This window comes from Ictidomys tridecemlineatus, chromosome 4, assembly GCF_052094955.1.
Source record: "Ictidomys tridecemlineatus isolate mIctTri1 chromosome 4, mIctTri1.hap1, whole genome shotgun sequence".
Taxonomy (NCBI): Eukaryota; Metazoa; Chordata; class Mammalia; order Rodentia; family Sciuridae; genus Ictidomys; species Ictidomys tridecemlineatus.
Genome location: NC_135480.1, coordinates 80,569,366 through 80,581,566, shown reverse-complemented (window position 1 = coordinate 80,581,566; position 12,201 = coordinate 80,569,366).

Sequence of the window (12,201 nt, the reverse complement as noted above, 5' to 3'; positions counted from 1 at the left end):
ATGAATCTTCACTCTAAGGATTTATGTCTTTTTTGAGTTCTGAAAAATTACCTGACAATATTACAGTGAATATTACCTATTCCCATTTTCTCTTTTTCTTACCCTGTAACTTCTACTTGTCAGTTTTGAAGTGTCTTATTAAATCCTCTTTGACTTTTAATTTCCCTTTCATATCTTTTGACTTCTTATGACTCTGTGTTGCGTCCTACATAATTCCTAAAGATCTTTTAGTGGATTGCTTTTCTCTTTAGCTGAATATAGTCAATTACTTATTGTATTTTTTAAAATTAAATATCTATTTTTTATTTAATTTTATTTTTAATCTATTTGTTATACATGACAGCACAATGCATTACACTTCATATTACATATATAGAGCACAACTTTTCATATCTCTGGTTGTATACAAAGTATATTCATACCATTTGCATCTTCATACATGTACTTAGGGTAATGACGTCCATCTCATTTTACTGTCTTTTCTACCCCCTTACCCCCTCCCTTCCCCTCCCACCCTTTGCCCTATCCAGAGTTTGTCTAACCCTCCCTTGCTCCCCTTCTCAACCTCACTATGAATCAGCCTCCTTATATCAGAGAAAACATTTGGCATTGGATTTTTGGGATTGGCTAACTTCACACAGCTTTATATTCTCTAAATGCATTATATTCTGCAAATGCCATGATTTTATTCTCTTTTAATGGTGAGTAATATTCAATTATATATATATATATATATATATATTGAAGGGCATCTAGTTTGGTTTCACAGTTTAGCTATTGTGAATTATGCTGCTATAAACATTAATGTGGCTATGTCCCTGTAGTATGCTGTTTTTAAGTCCTTTGGGTATAGACCAAGGAGAAGGATAGCTGGGTCAAATGGTGGTTCAATTCCCAGTTTTCCAAGGAATCTCCAAACTGCTTTCCATATTGGCTGCACTATTTCCTCAGCAATATATGAGTGTGCCTTTTCCCCACATCCTTGCCAACACTTGTTGTTTGTCTTCATAATAGCTGCTATTCTGACTGGAGAGTAGTTTTAATTTGCATTTCTCTAATAGCTAGAGATGTTGAACATTTTTTCATATATTTGTTGATTGATTGTATATCACCTTCTGAGAAGTGTCTGTTCAGTTCTTTGGCCCATTTATTGATTGGGTTGTTGTTGTTATTATTATTATTATTATGTGTTTAGCTTTTTGAGTTCTTTATATACCCTGGAGATTCGTGCTCTATCTGATGTTCAAGTGGTAAAAGTTTGCTCCCAAGATGTAGGCTCTCTATTTACCTCACTGATTGTTTCTTTTGCTGAGAAGAAGCTTTTTAGTTTGAATTCATCTCATTTATTAATTCTTGATATAATTCTTGTGCTATAGGTATATAATTAAGGAAGTAGGGGCCTAATCTGATATGATGGAGGTTTGGGCCTACTTTTTCTTCTAATAGGTGCAGTATCTCTGGTTTAAACCTAGGTCCTTGATCCACTTTGAGTTGAGTTTTCTCCAATATACATTTTTTGGTGTGTTTTCCTAATATAAGATAACTGTTATTATGTGGGTTAGTCTCTGTTTATTCTGTATCATTGGTCTAGCAGTCTATTTTGGTGTCAATACCAAGCGTTTTTGTTACTATTGCTCTGTAGTATAGTTTAAGGTCTGGTACAGTGGTGCCACCTGCTTCACTCTTCTTGCTAAGGATTGCTTTAGCTATTCTGGGTCTCTTATTTTTCCAGATGAATTTTCATGACTGCTTTTTTTATTTCTATGAGGAATGTCATTAGGATTTTGATTGAAATTGCATTAAATCTGTATAATGCTTTTGGTAGTATGGTCATTTTGACAATATTAATTCTGCCTATCCAAGAATAAGGGAGATAGAAAGATCTCTTAAGGTCTTCTTTAATTTCTTTCTTTAGCATTCTGCAGTTTTCATTGTAGAGGTTTTTCTTTTGTTAGGTTGATTCTCAAGTTTTTTTTTTTTTTTTTTTTTTGAGGCCATTGTAAATGGGCCAGTTTCCCTCATTTCCCTTTCAGAGGATTTGTCACTGATATATAGAAATGCCTTTGATTTGTGGGTGTTGATTTTGTATCCTGCTACTTTGCTGAATTCATTTACTAGTTCTAGAAGATTTCTGGTAGAATTTTTTTTTTTGTCTTCCAAGTATAGAATCATATGTTCGGCAAATAGTGCTAATTCGAGTCCTTCTTTTCCTATCCATATCCCTTTAATTTTTTTCGTCTGATTGCTCTGGCCAGTGTTTCAAGGACTATGTTGAATAGAAGTGGTGAAAGAGGGCAACCTTGTCTTGTTCCAGTTTTTAGAGGGAAGGCTTTCAAATTTTTCTCCATTTAGAATACTTTTGGCCTGGGGCTTAGCATAGATAGCCTTTATGATGTTGAGATATGTTCCTGTTATTTCTAGTTTTTCTAGTGTTTTAACATGAAGGGGTGCTGTATTTTGTCAAATGCTTTTTCTGCATCTGTTGAGATGATCATATGATTTTTATCTTTAAGTCTATTGATGTGATGAATTACATATATTGATTTCTGTATGTTGAACCAACCTTGCATCCCTGGGATGAACCCCACTTGATTTGGTGCACTATCTTTTGATATGTTTTTATATTCACTTTGCCAGAATTTGATTGAGAACTTTTGCATCTATGTTTATTAGAGATATTGGTCTGAAGATTTCTTTCTTTGCTGTGTCTTTGCCTGGTTTTGGAATCAAGGTGAAATTGGATTCATAGAGTGAGTTTGGAACTGCTATCTCTTTTTCTATTTCCTGAAATAAATTGAAGAGTATTGGTATTAGTTCTTCTTTAAAGGCCTTGTTGAACTTGGCTATGTATCCATCTGGTCCTGGATTTTTCTTGGTTGGTAGGCTTCTGATGATATCTTCTATTTCATCACTTGAAATTGATCTGTTTATTGTGTAAATCTTCCTAATTCAATTTGGTCAAGTCATATGAGTCTAGAAATCTGTCAATGCCTTTGATGTTTTCTATTTTATTGGTGTACAAGTTTTTAAAATAATTTCTAATTATCTTCTGTATTTCTGTAGTGTCTGTTTTGATATGTCCTTTTTCATCACATATGTTAGTAATTTGAGTTTTCTCTCTCTTTCTCTTCATTAGCATGGCTAGGGGTTTGTCAATTTTATTTATTTTTCAAAGAACCAACCTTTTGTTTTGTCTTTTTTTTTTCAGTTGTTTCTTTTGTTTCAATATCATTGATTTGAGCTCTGATTTCAATTATTTTTCTGTCTTCTACTGCTTTTGATGTTGATTTGTTCTTCTTTTTCTAGGGCTTTGAGATTTAACATTAAGTCATTTATGTGTTGACTTTTTCTTCTTGTAAGGAAGGAACTCCATGCAATGAAATTTCTTCTTAGTACTGTCTTCATAGTGTCCCAGAGATTTTGATACATTGTATCTGTTCTCATTCACCTCTAAGAAGTTTTAAAATCTCCTCTTTGATGTCTTTTGCAACCCATTGTTCATTCAGTAGCATATTGTTTAGTCTCCAGGTGTTGGAGTAGCTTTTATGTCTTATTTTATCATTGATTTCTAATTTCCTTCCATTATGATCTGATAGAATGCAGGGTAGTATCTCTATTTTTTATATTTGCTAAGAGTTGCTTTGTGGCATAATATATGGTCTATTTTAGAAAAGGATCCATGTGCTGCTGAGAAGAAAGTGTATTTGTTCATTGAAGAGTAAAATATCCTATGTATGTCAGTTATGTCTGAGTTATTGATTATACTATTGAGTTCTATATCTTCTTTGTTCAGCTTTGTTTGGATGATCTATCCAGTGGTGAAAGAGGTGTGTTAAAATCACCCAGAACTATTGTGTTGTGGTCTATTTGACTCTTGAACTTGAGAAGAGTTTTTCTTTCTTTTTTCTTTTTTTTTTTTTAAATGAATGTAGGTGCTACATTGTTTGGGGCATATAAATTTATTAGTGTTATGTCTTCTTGATGACTGCTCCCCTTAAGCAGTATAAAATATCCTTCTTTATTCCTTTTGATTAACTTTGGCTTGAAGTCTACTTTATTTGATATGAGGATGGAAACCCTTGCTTGCTTCCACAGTCCATGTGAGTGGTATGATTTTTTCAACCTTTTACCTTCAATCTGTGAATGTGTTTTCTCATGAGATGAGTCTCTTGGAGGCAGCATATTGTTGGATTTTTTAAAAAAAATCCAATCTGCCAGTATATGTATTTTGATTGATGAATTAAGGCCATTAACATTCAGGGTTATTATTGAGACATTATTTGTATTCCCAACCATTTTTATTTATTTTGGTATTTAACTTAACTTGGTTTCTCCTTTTTTTTTTTTTTTGAGAGAGTGAGAGAGAGGGAGAGAGAGAGAGAGAGAGAGAGAGAGAGAGAGAGAGAGAGAGAGAGAGAGAGAGAAAGAATTTTTTTTAAGTTTTTGGTGGACACAACATCTTTATTTTATTTTTGTGTGGTTCTGAGGATTGAACCCAGCACCCTGCACATGCCAGGCGAGCGTGCTACCACTTGAGCCACATCCCCAGCCCTTGGTTTCTCCTTTGATTAGTTTTTCCTTTAGTTTAATACCTCCCTTTGCTGATTTTCATTGTTGTTTTTCATTTCCTCTTCATGAAATATTTTGCTGAGGATATTCTGTAGTGCAGGGTTTCTAGTCGTAAATTCTTTTAACTTTTGTTTATCATGAAAGGTTTTTATTTCATCATCAAATCTAAAGCTTTATTTTGCTGGATGTAAGATTCTTGGTTGGCATCCATTTTCTTTCAGAGCTTGATATATGTTGTTCCAGGATCTTCTTGTTTTCAGGGTGTGGGTTGAGAATACTGCACATAATCTAATTGGTTTTCCCCTATATGTAATCTAATTCCTTTCTCTTGTGGCTTTTAATATTTTCTCTTTATTCTGTATGTTAGTCATTTTCATTATAATGTACCTTGGTGTGTATCTATTATGATTTTGTATATTTGGCATCTTGTAAGCCTCCTGAATTTGATATTCTTCATGTTTGAAATTTTTTTTCTGATATTATTTCATTAAATAGATTAATCATTCCTTTGGCTTGGAAATGTATGCCTTTCTCTATCCTGATAATTCTTAAATTTGGTCTTTTCATGCTATTTCTTGAATGTTCAGAGACAAGCTCTGTGGCAAGCAGTGTGTGGCTGTTGGCTGACTTCAGAGCCTGTGTGAAGTTCCTGGGTGAGGGCAGGCTACTGCACATAGGGCATTATCTGCACTGCTGCAGAGTCCCAAGATGGCAGCAACCAGAGGAGCCCCACATTGGTAGATGGGGATCCACACGGAAGTGGCCGCCAGAGTTCCTGTGTGTGGGAAGCTGCCTGGTGTCCTGCATGGGAGCAGTGTCCATGATTTCTGCTCAGGTGGGGGCCGGAAGTTCTTTGTGAGTGCTGTCACAGCAGATGGTCTCACTTGGTACTGGGTAGTACTGCGTGGGCAAGTGGTTGGGAGACCTACTCTGATGCTGAGGCCTGGATTCCTGGACAGGCACCGTGATTCCTGTGAGGTAACGGGAATATTGCTTGCAGAGAAGCAGTATTCTCACTACTTGAATCCCAGGTCACCAAGCAACACTTAGAATGCTGCCTCCCTCTGGCCCACCATCTTGGATCCATCTGAAATGCCTATTTCTTATATTCATAGTATGACTATATATTTATTTTTGAAATATGTCCACTCTTTTCTTTCCTTCTTCTCATTGAATTATAGACAATATTCTTCCTTTTATCTCTCTAAGCTTAGTCATTCTACACCTAAGTCCTTCTGCATCTAAGTCCTTCAAAGATTGAGTTCATATCTGTCATTTCTTTTCTTCATATTTTCCTGTTTCTTGTACCTAAAAACTCTCTCTCTCTCTCTTTTTTTAAATCAGAGTGGATTCCTATGTGTGTTTTGTAATTTTTGCCTATTACTTGTATTTGGCAGGAATCCTTGGCTAAAGACGTTCTGTGAAAGTGTATGTAGGTATCCTCAGGAATGAGTTAATAATAAGGCCCCTGAATTTAGATGAATTGTCCCTGGTTTAATCAATCTTTATCTTTTCACTTCACCATAATTTTAAAATGTATTCATTATGTAATCTTCCCCTATATCTAGCTAAAAGCTTAGACAGGCTTTGTGATTTCTTTAAAAAAAGCATTTATCTTTAAAATAGTTTTAGGTTTCTAGTAAATTGTGAAGAGAGTAGAGTGAGTGCTCTTACACCCCACACCTGACCCTCCCTAACATAAGCATCTTAGATTGCTATGGTACATTTGTCCTAATTAGTGATCCAATACCGATACATTACTCTAGTTTAACTAAAGTCCATACTTTAATCACATTTCCTAAGTTTTTAATGGTTCTTTTTCTGTTTCAGGATCCCATCGGAATACAACATTTCATTTAGTTTTTTATTTCTCCTTAGGCTCCTTGAAACTGTGTGGATTTCTCTGACTCTTCTTGCTTTTGATGATCTCACCAGTTTTAAGGAGTACTGCTCTGGCATCCTTTTGAAGAATGTTTTTCAATTGGGATTTGTTTGATGGTTTCATGACCAACAGGGTTACAGATTTTGTGGGTGGATGGATGGAGTGATCCCAGAAATAAAGTGCCATTCTCATCATGTTATATCAAAGGTACACACTGTGAATGTGCACTATCACTCCTCATATTAAACATGATCATCTGGCTGAGGTGCTACTTCTCAGGTTTTTTTCATGAAGTCATTTCCCCCTTTCTATGCTGTACTCTTTGGAACACATCACTGGGAGCACAGCCCACAGTTAAGTATTGGAGCCGTGCTGCACCTCCTTGAATGGAAATAGCTACATAAATTACTTGGAATTCTGCTGCACAGGTTTATTTTTTCTCCCATTTAATTATTCATTTATTTATGTAAATATGGACTTGTGATACTTATTTTATACCAGGAGTATGGTCTAAAACGACTTTATTTTGCTTTGGCTGTAAGGAGCTCTTTTAGTTTGGCTCCTGTGTCCACTTGACACCCTCTCTTCAACTTGGGATTTGTTTGATTTAGTACTTCCTTGTTTTCTGGAGCTGATATGTTCCAAGCTTATGTATTTCTTGCTCTCATCTGAGAATCAGTTATTTCTCCAAGGAATCTCACTTTATTTACTGGAAACTGATTTTAGAAATAAATATATGGATGCCAGGTGTGCCCTTTACTACTTGGGTGCCATTACTTCTAGGAACTTTCATTTGGCAAAGCAAGGAGATAGAGATGTATATACTAATTTGTGTGTAAATACATAGTTGTAGACATTTTTACATGTAACCATCTATATCTACATAAGTTAAACATGAGCTTATATTGGTGTCTCAAACTCTAATCTAACTTTCTTTCCTTGCTTATCTATAAACTCCCACTCCAATAGCAAAATCCTGACTCCCAGCAGCTGCCATTCATTTACTTAATGTTCAGTTCCAATGTACATGCAGAGCAATATCAGTATCACTCACTCATTCTCCTGTGGGAAATAACTTATTAAGCAGAGTTCAGTGCTTATGTGCAGTACCTTTTGCCTTTAGAGACTCATAGACTCCATTCATATCCAAAGTTACTTTTGGAAAGTTGCAATTTCTAAATTCCGTGCCTTTATTTTGCATCCCCTTCAGTAACATTGTTTTAAACATCTGTGATACTGTTTGTTAGATTCTTTTGTTCTATCGGCATTCCATCACTGCATTCCATGATTCTACCCTGGAATCTTCTGGCCTCCTTAAATGATTGTTTTAAATTTGTACACATTAAAGTTTGTTTTTTGTTTAGTAAAATTTTATGAGTTTTGACAAATATGCACTGTTCTACTCTACATCAAATGTTAGAATACTATACAAAATAGTTTCACCTAAAAAACACTGTGCATCACTGATTTAATACTTATCCCACCCTGAACCTCAAGCAACCACTGATCTGTTTACAATTCCTGCAGTTTTGTCTTTTTCAGAATAGTATATCATTGGAATCATACAGAATTAAATTTTTACAGAATGGCTTTCATGCATTTGAGATTTGTTCATCTTCATGTGGATTAACAGTTCATTATTTTTTGTGTGATTTTTGCTCGTTCAGTTTGCTAAATAGTATTCTGTTGTGTGGATGTTCCACACCTAGTTTTTCCATTCACCTTTCACCTTTATTCATGGACACATTATTGGCTTTCGGGTTTTGCCATACACACACACACACACACACATATGTCTATATATGCCACACACACACACACACACACACACACACACACATACACAAAGTTTCTGCAAACATCAACTTGTTGGTGTTTGTGTGGACATAAATTTTCACATCAATTGGGTAGATATTTGGGGGTGTAATTGCTGGACCATACAGTTAGATTATGTTTGGCTTTTTAAGAAACTGGCAAACTGTTTTCTAAAGTGGTTGTACCATTTGCATTTCTACTAGGAATGGATGAGTGTTCCTGTTGCTCTGCACCTTTCCAGTTAATTGATGTGGTCATTATTTTATTTTATTTATTTTTGTACAGGAGATTGAATACCGGGGAATTTTACCACTGAGCTACATTTGCAGTCCTTTTTCCATTTTTTTCTTTTTTAAATTTGAGGCAGGGTCTCATTAAGTTACTAGGTTCTGAGTTGCTGAGGCTGGCCTCAATCTTGCAATCCTTATTTAGCTTCCTAAATTTCTGGAATTAGAGTTATGCCAAGTCACCTGGCTGGTATGGTCATTATTTAAATTTTAGCCATCCTAATATGTATTTGGTGTATCTTATTGTCTTCTTAATTTTCATTTCCTTAATGGCCATTGGTATTGAACTTCTTTTCATATGCTTATTTTCCATCTGCATATCATTCTTTTTTTATTCAGCTCTTTTGCCCACTTTTTAGTTGGGTTGTTTGTTTTCTTGTTGAAATGTGAAAGTTCTTTGTCTAATATGGTTGGAAGTCCTTCATTAGGTATGTATCTGGCAAATATTTTTCCCAATTTATGGCTTGTCTTTTTATTCTCTGCCTTTTGCAGAGCAAAAAATTCAACTTTTTAAATTACAACTTGTCAATTTCTTCTTTATGTGCTATGCTTTTCATGTTACAATCTATGTGACAACTTTTTTTGGCTTATTCTTACAATTTTAAGCATATATAATTTAGTTTCAAATTTTAATTTCTGAAATGAAAATATCAGATATGAGAATCAGCACTTCTATCTTCATCCACAGCTAACCCTCTGCCTCCTTTTCCTGGTTAACACTGCAGATTAGCTAAGTATCTGGGCTGTGATTGGCTTCTACTCTGACATCCTTCATCACTTGCCTCACTCCTTTGTTCCTGCCTAGATCTGTAATCATGGGCAAGTCAAAGAGAGAGAGGAAAGATACATGTTCTCACTCGATGGGGTGACCTCATCCTCTCTGGCTGGAGCAGATAGTTGTCTTGTGGGTGCTTTCAGTGGTTCTGCAGAGGCTCCCTGTAGCCTCATAACCACAATCCTCAAAACAAAGGAGATGTGTTTGATCCCTGAACACTCTGCCCTCAACCTCTAGTTCATTACTAATTCCACCAGGTTTACCTTGATAGAGCCCATTCTACCCCCAATAGCTCCAGCTCCACACTCCTGTGATTGATGTCTTATTCACAGAAATCACTGACATTTTTTTCTCCTGAGACCCATTAAAGCAATGCAGCCTTCTCTTTGCTACATCACCAAAATAGTGAGTCAGTCAGACCTTATCCTTCCTCCTATGATGCCTTGACCAGAATCTGACTGTGGAATCCACAGCAGCCTGGACTCTGGGGGACATGTATAAGACTCACTAGGGAACTCCTGTAGGCTTGAAAAGAAGGATAGAGAAACACACTTCTCATCTGAAAGAGAGGTCAGGGGCAGAACTAGGGCAGAACTAGGCAGCAGTTCTCTGAAAAAAATTTTTCCCCATAAATTTCTCTTCTCCAACTATGAACATTTTCTATAGCCTTGATTTAGCATAGGGATTCAAGAAAAGAATATATAGGTTGAGGTCTGTCTTATTCTTACTTTGATGTCAATCTGTCAGTCATAGAATTGGTCCCTCATGAAACTGAAGCCAGAAGGAACCAGCTTCAACATTCTTTTATGTAAGCAACCTGCCCAGATCCTAAGATCAGAATCTTCTATGCTTGGCTGAGTACAAGTAGTTAGCCCGACATGGCTGCTTCACAGGAAAAGCTATCTATCTCTGCCCCTCAGAAATTCTGTACACAGTTTGAGATTTTATACACGAAAAGCAATTTTATCAGTCAGAGCTTTGGTTTTCTTTCTGCAAGAAGCTGGGATCTCTTCCTTCTTATTATATAGAATTTTGCTGAATCTCTTTTTCCTCTCTTCAATTTCTGTTTGATTAAAATTCCTTCCTTCCATCAAACCATAAGGGCATGTGATCAGGTCATTGCTTCTGGTAATTCTCATTCCTTCTCAAAGAGTCAAGACATAGAAAACACTTTAAAAAAAAATTGAAGTCTTATCCTGCAAATGTGCTAAATTCAGTTATTATTTTCACAGATATGTTGGTAGATTCTTTAGAACTGTCTATGTACATGTGAATATCTTCTGAAAATAAAGATGGTTTTTACTTCTTTTAATATAATGTGATTTTTCTGTCTTTTCCTTCTCTTATTGCACTAATCAGGCTTTCCTGTAAAATAGAGAATAGAAGTGGTGGCATGGGTGTGTGTGCTTTGTTTCCGGTGTTAAAGGGAAAGCATTTGGTCTTCCATCAGTAAGCATGATGCTTGCCACAGGTTTTTGTAGATATATTTTATCATATTGAAGATATTTCCTTCTATTCCTAGTATTGAGAGAATTTACTATGAATGGATACTGAATTGTGTGAAATTATTCATAAGTGAAATAGGTTTTTTCTTTTATTCTAGAAACATGGTAATTTTCATCAATTGTGTTTTTTTTAAATATGAGCTAATTAACATAACCTAATAACATGACAGTAGAATGCATTTTGACATATTGTACACAAATGGAGCACAACTTTTCATTCCTCTGGCAGTACATAGTGCTGAATCATACCAGTAGTGTAATCTCACATGTATAAAGGGTAATAATATCTGTCTCATTCTACTGTCCACACAGTCCCACCCCTTCCTTCACTCCCCTCTACACAATCCAAAGTTTCATTTTTTTAATATTTATTTTTTAAGTGTAGATGGACACAACATAATGCCTTTATTTTTATGTGGTGCTGAGGATCGAACCTGGATCCCGCCCGTGCTAGGCGAGCGCTCTACCGCTGAGCCACAATCCCAGCCCCTCATTTGGTTTTTAAGAGGTATAACAACCTTGAATTCTTGAGATAAATTCTGTTTGATAATTGTGTGTGTGCATTGGTGCCCTACCATGCAGCTCTGCAAATGGGGCAAAACCTGGAGAGATTAAATAAAAAAACAAGCAAACAAAACAACAACAACAACAACAACAAAAAAAAAACCTTGGAAACTTTCTTTTTGGAGTGTCACCTCTCCAAATTTTAACTAGACTTTACAATCTATCTCTCTCTATATATTTTTAAAAAGGACTGTTTCAGAGTTGTTAGGTAGTTAGTAGCCTTTCAGATTTTGTCTAGGACTTTCATTTGTAATCAACTTGAAAGATAAGCTATAGTGGGCTTATGCTACCATAGGGGAATTAGATTTCTCTGCTCCACTTTTTCAGCTCCAAACTTCTGTTTTGTTGAAGCTGGTTCCCTGAGAGCTTCCCTGTGTTTGCAGATTTTGGTGGTAAGCCAAGGATTTGTGCAAACTTTATACTCAGATTTTGAAGCACAGCCCTTTTGCAGCGTTCTAGTTTCTGGAATTTCCCTTTTAAATTTCCAGCTGTACTGCTGCTCTGAACCCTCTTATGCATCATCACTGGCTGAAAAGACCTGCTGCTTTTCATCACCAGACCTTGGCAAGCTGAGGAACTCCTCCAGGGAAGAAAGCTATAAGCCATATATTCTTTTTAATTTTTAAATCTTTTTCTAATTTTTGGTGCATTGTAATATACATAATAATAGGGTTCATTTTGGCATATGCACAAATGTATGTAACAGTCTTCTTCATTTCAATACCCAGCCCTACCACCTTCCCTTCTTGCCTCCCTCCCCCTGAAACCCTTTCTCTACTCTATTGATCTTCCTCTCATTTATTG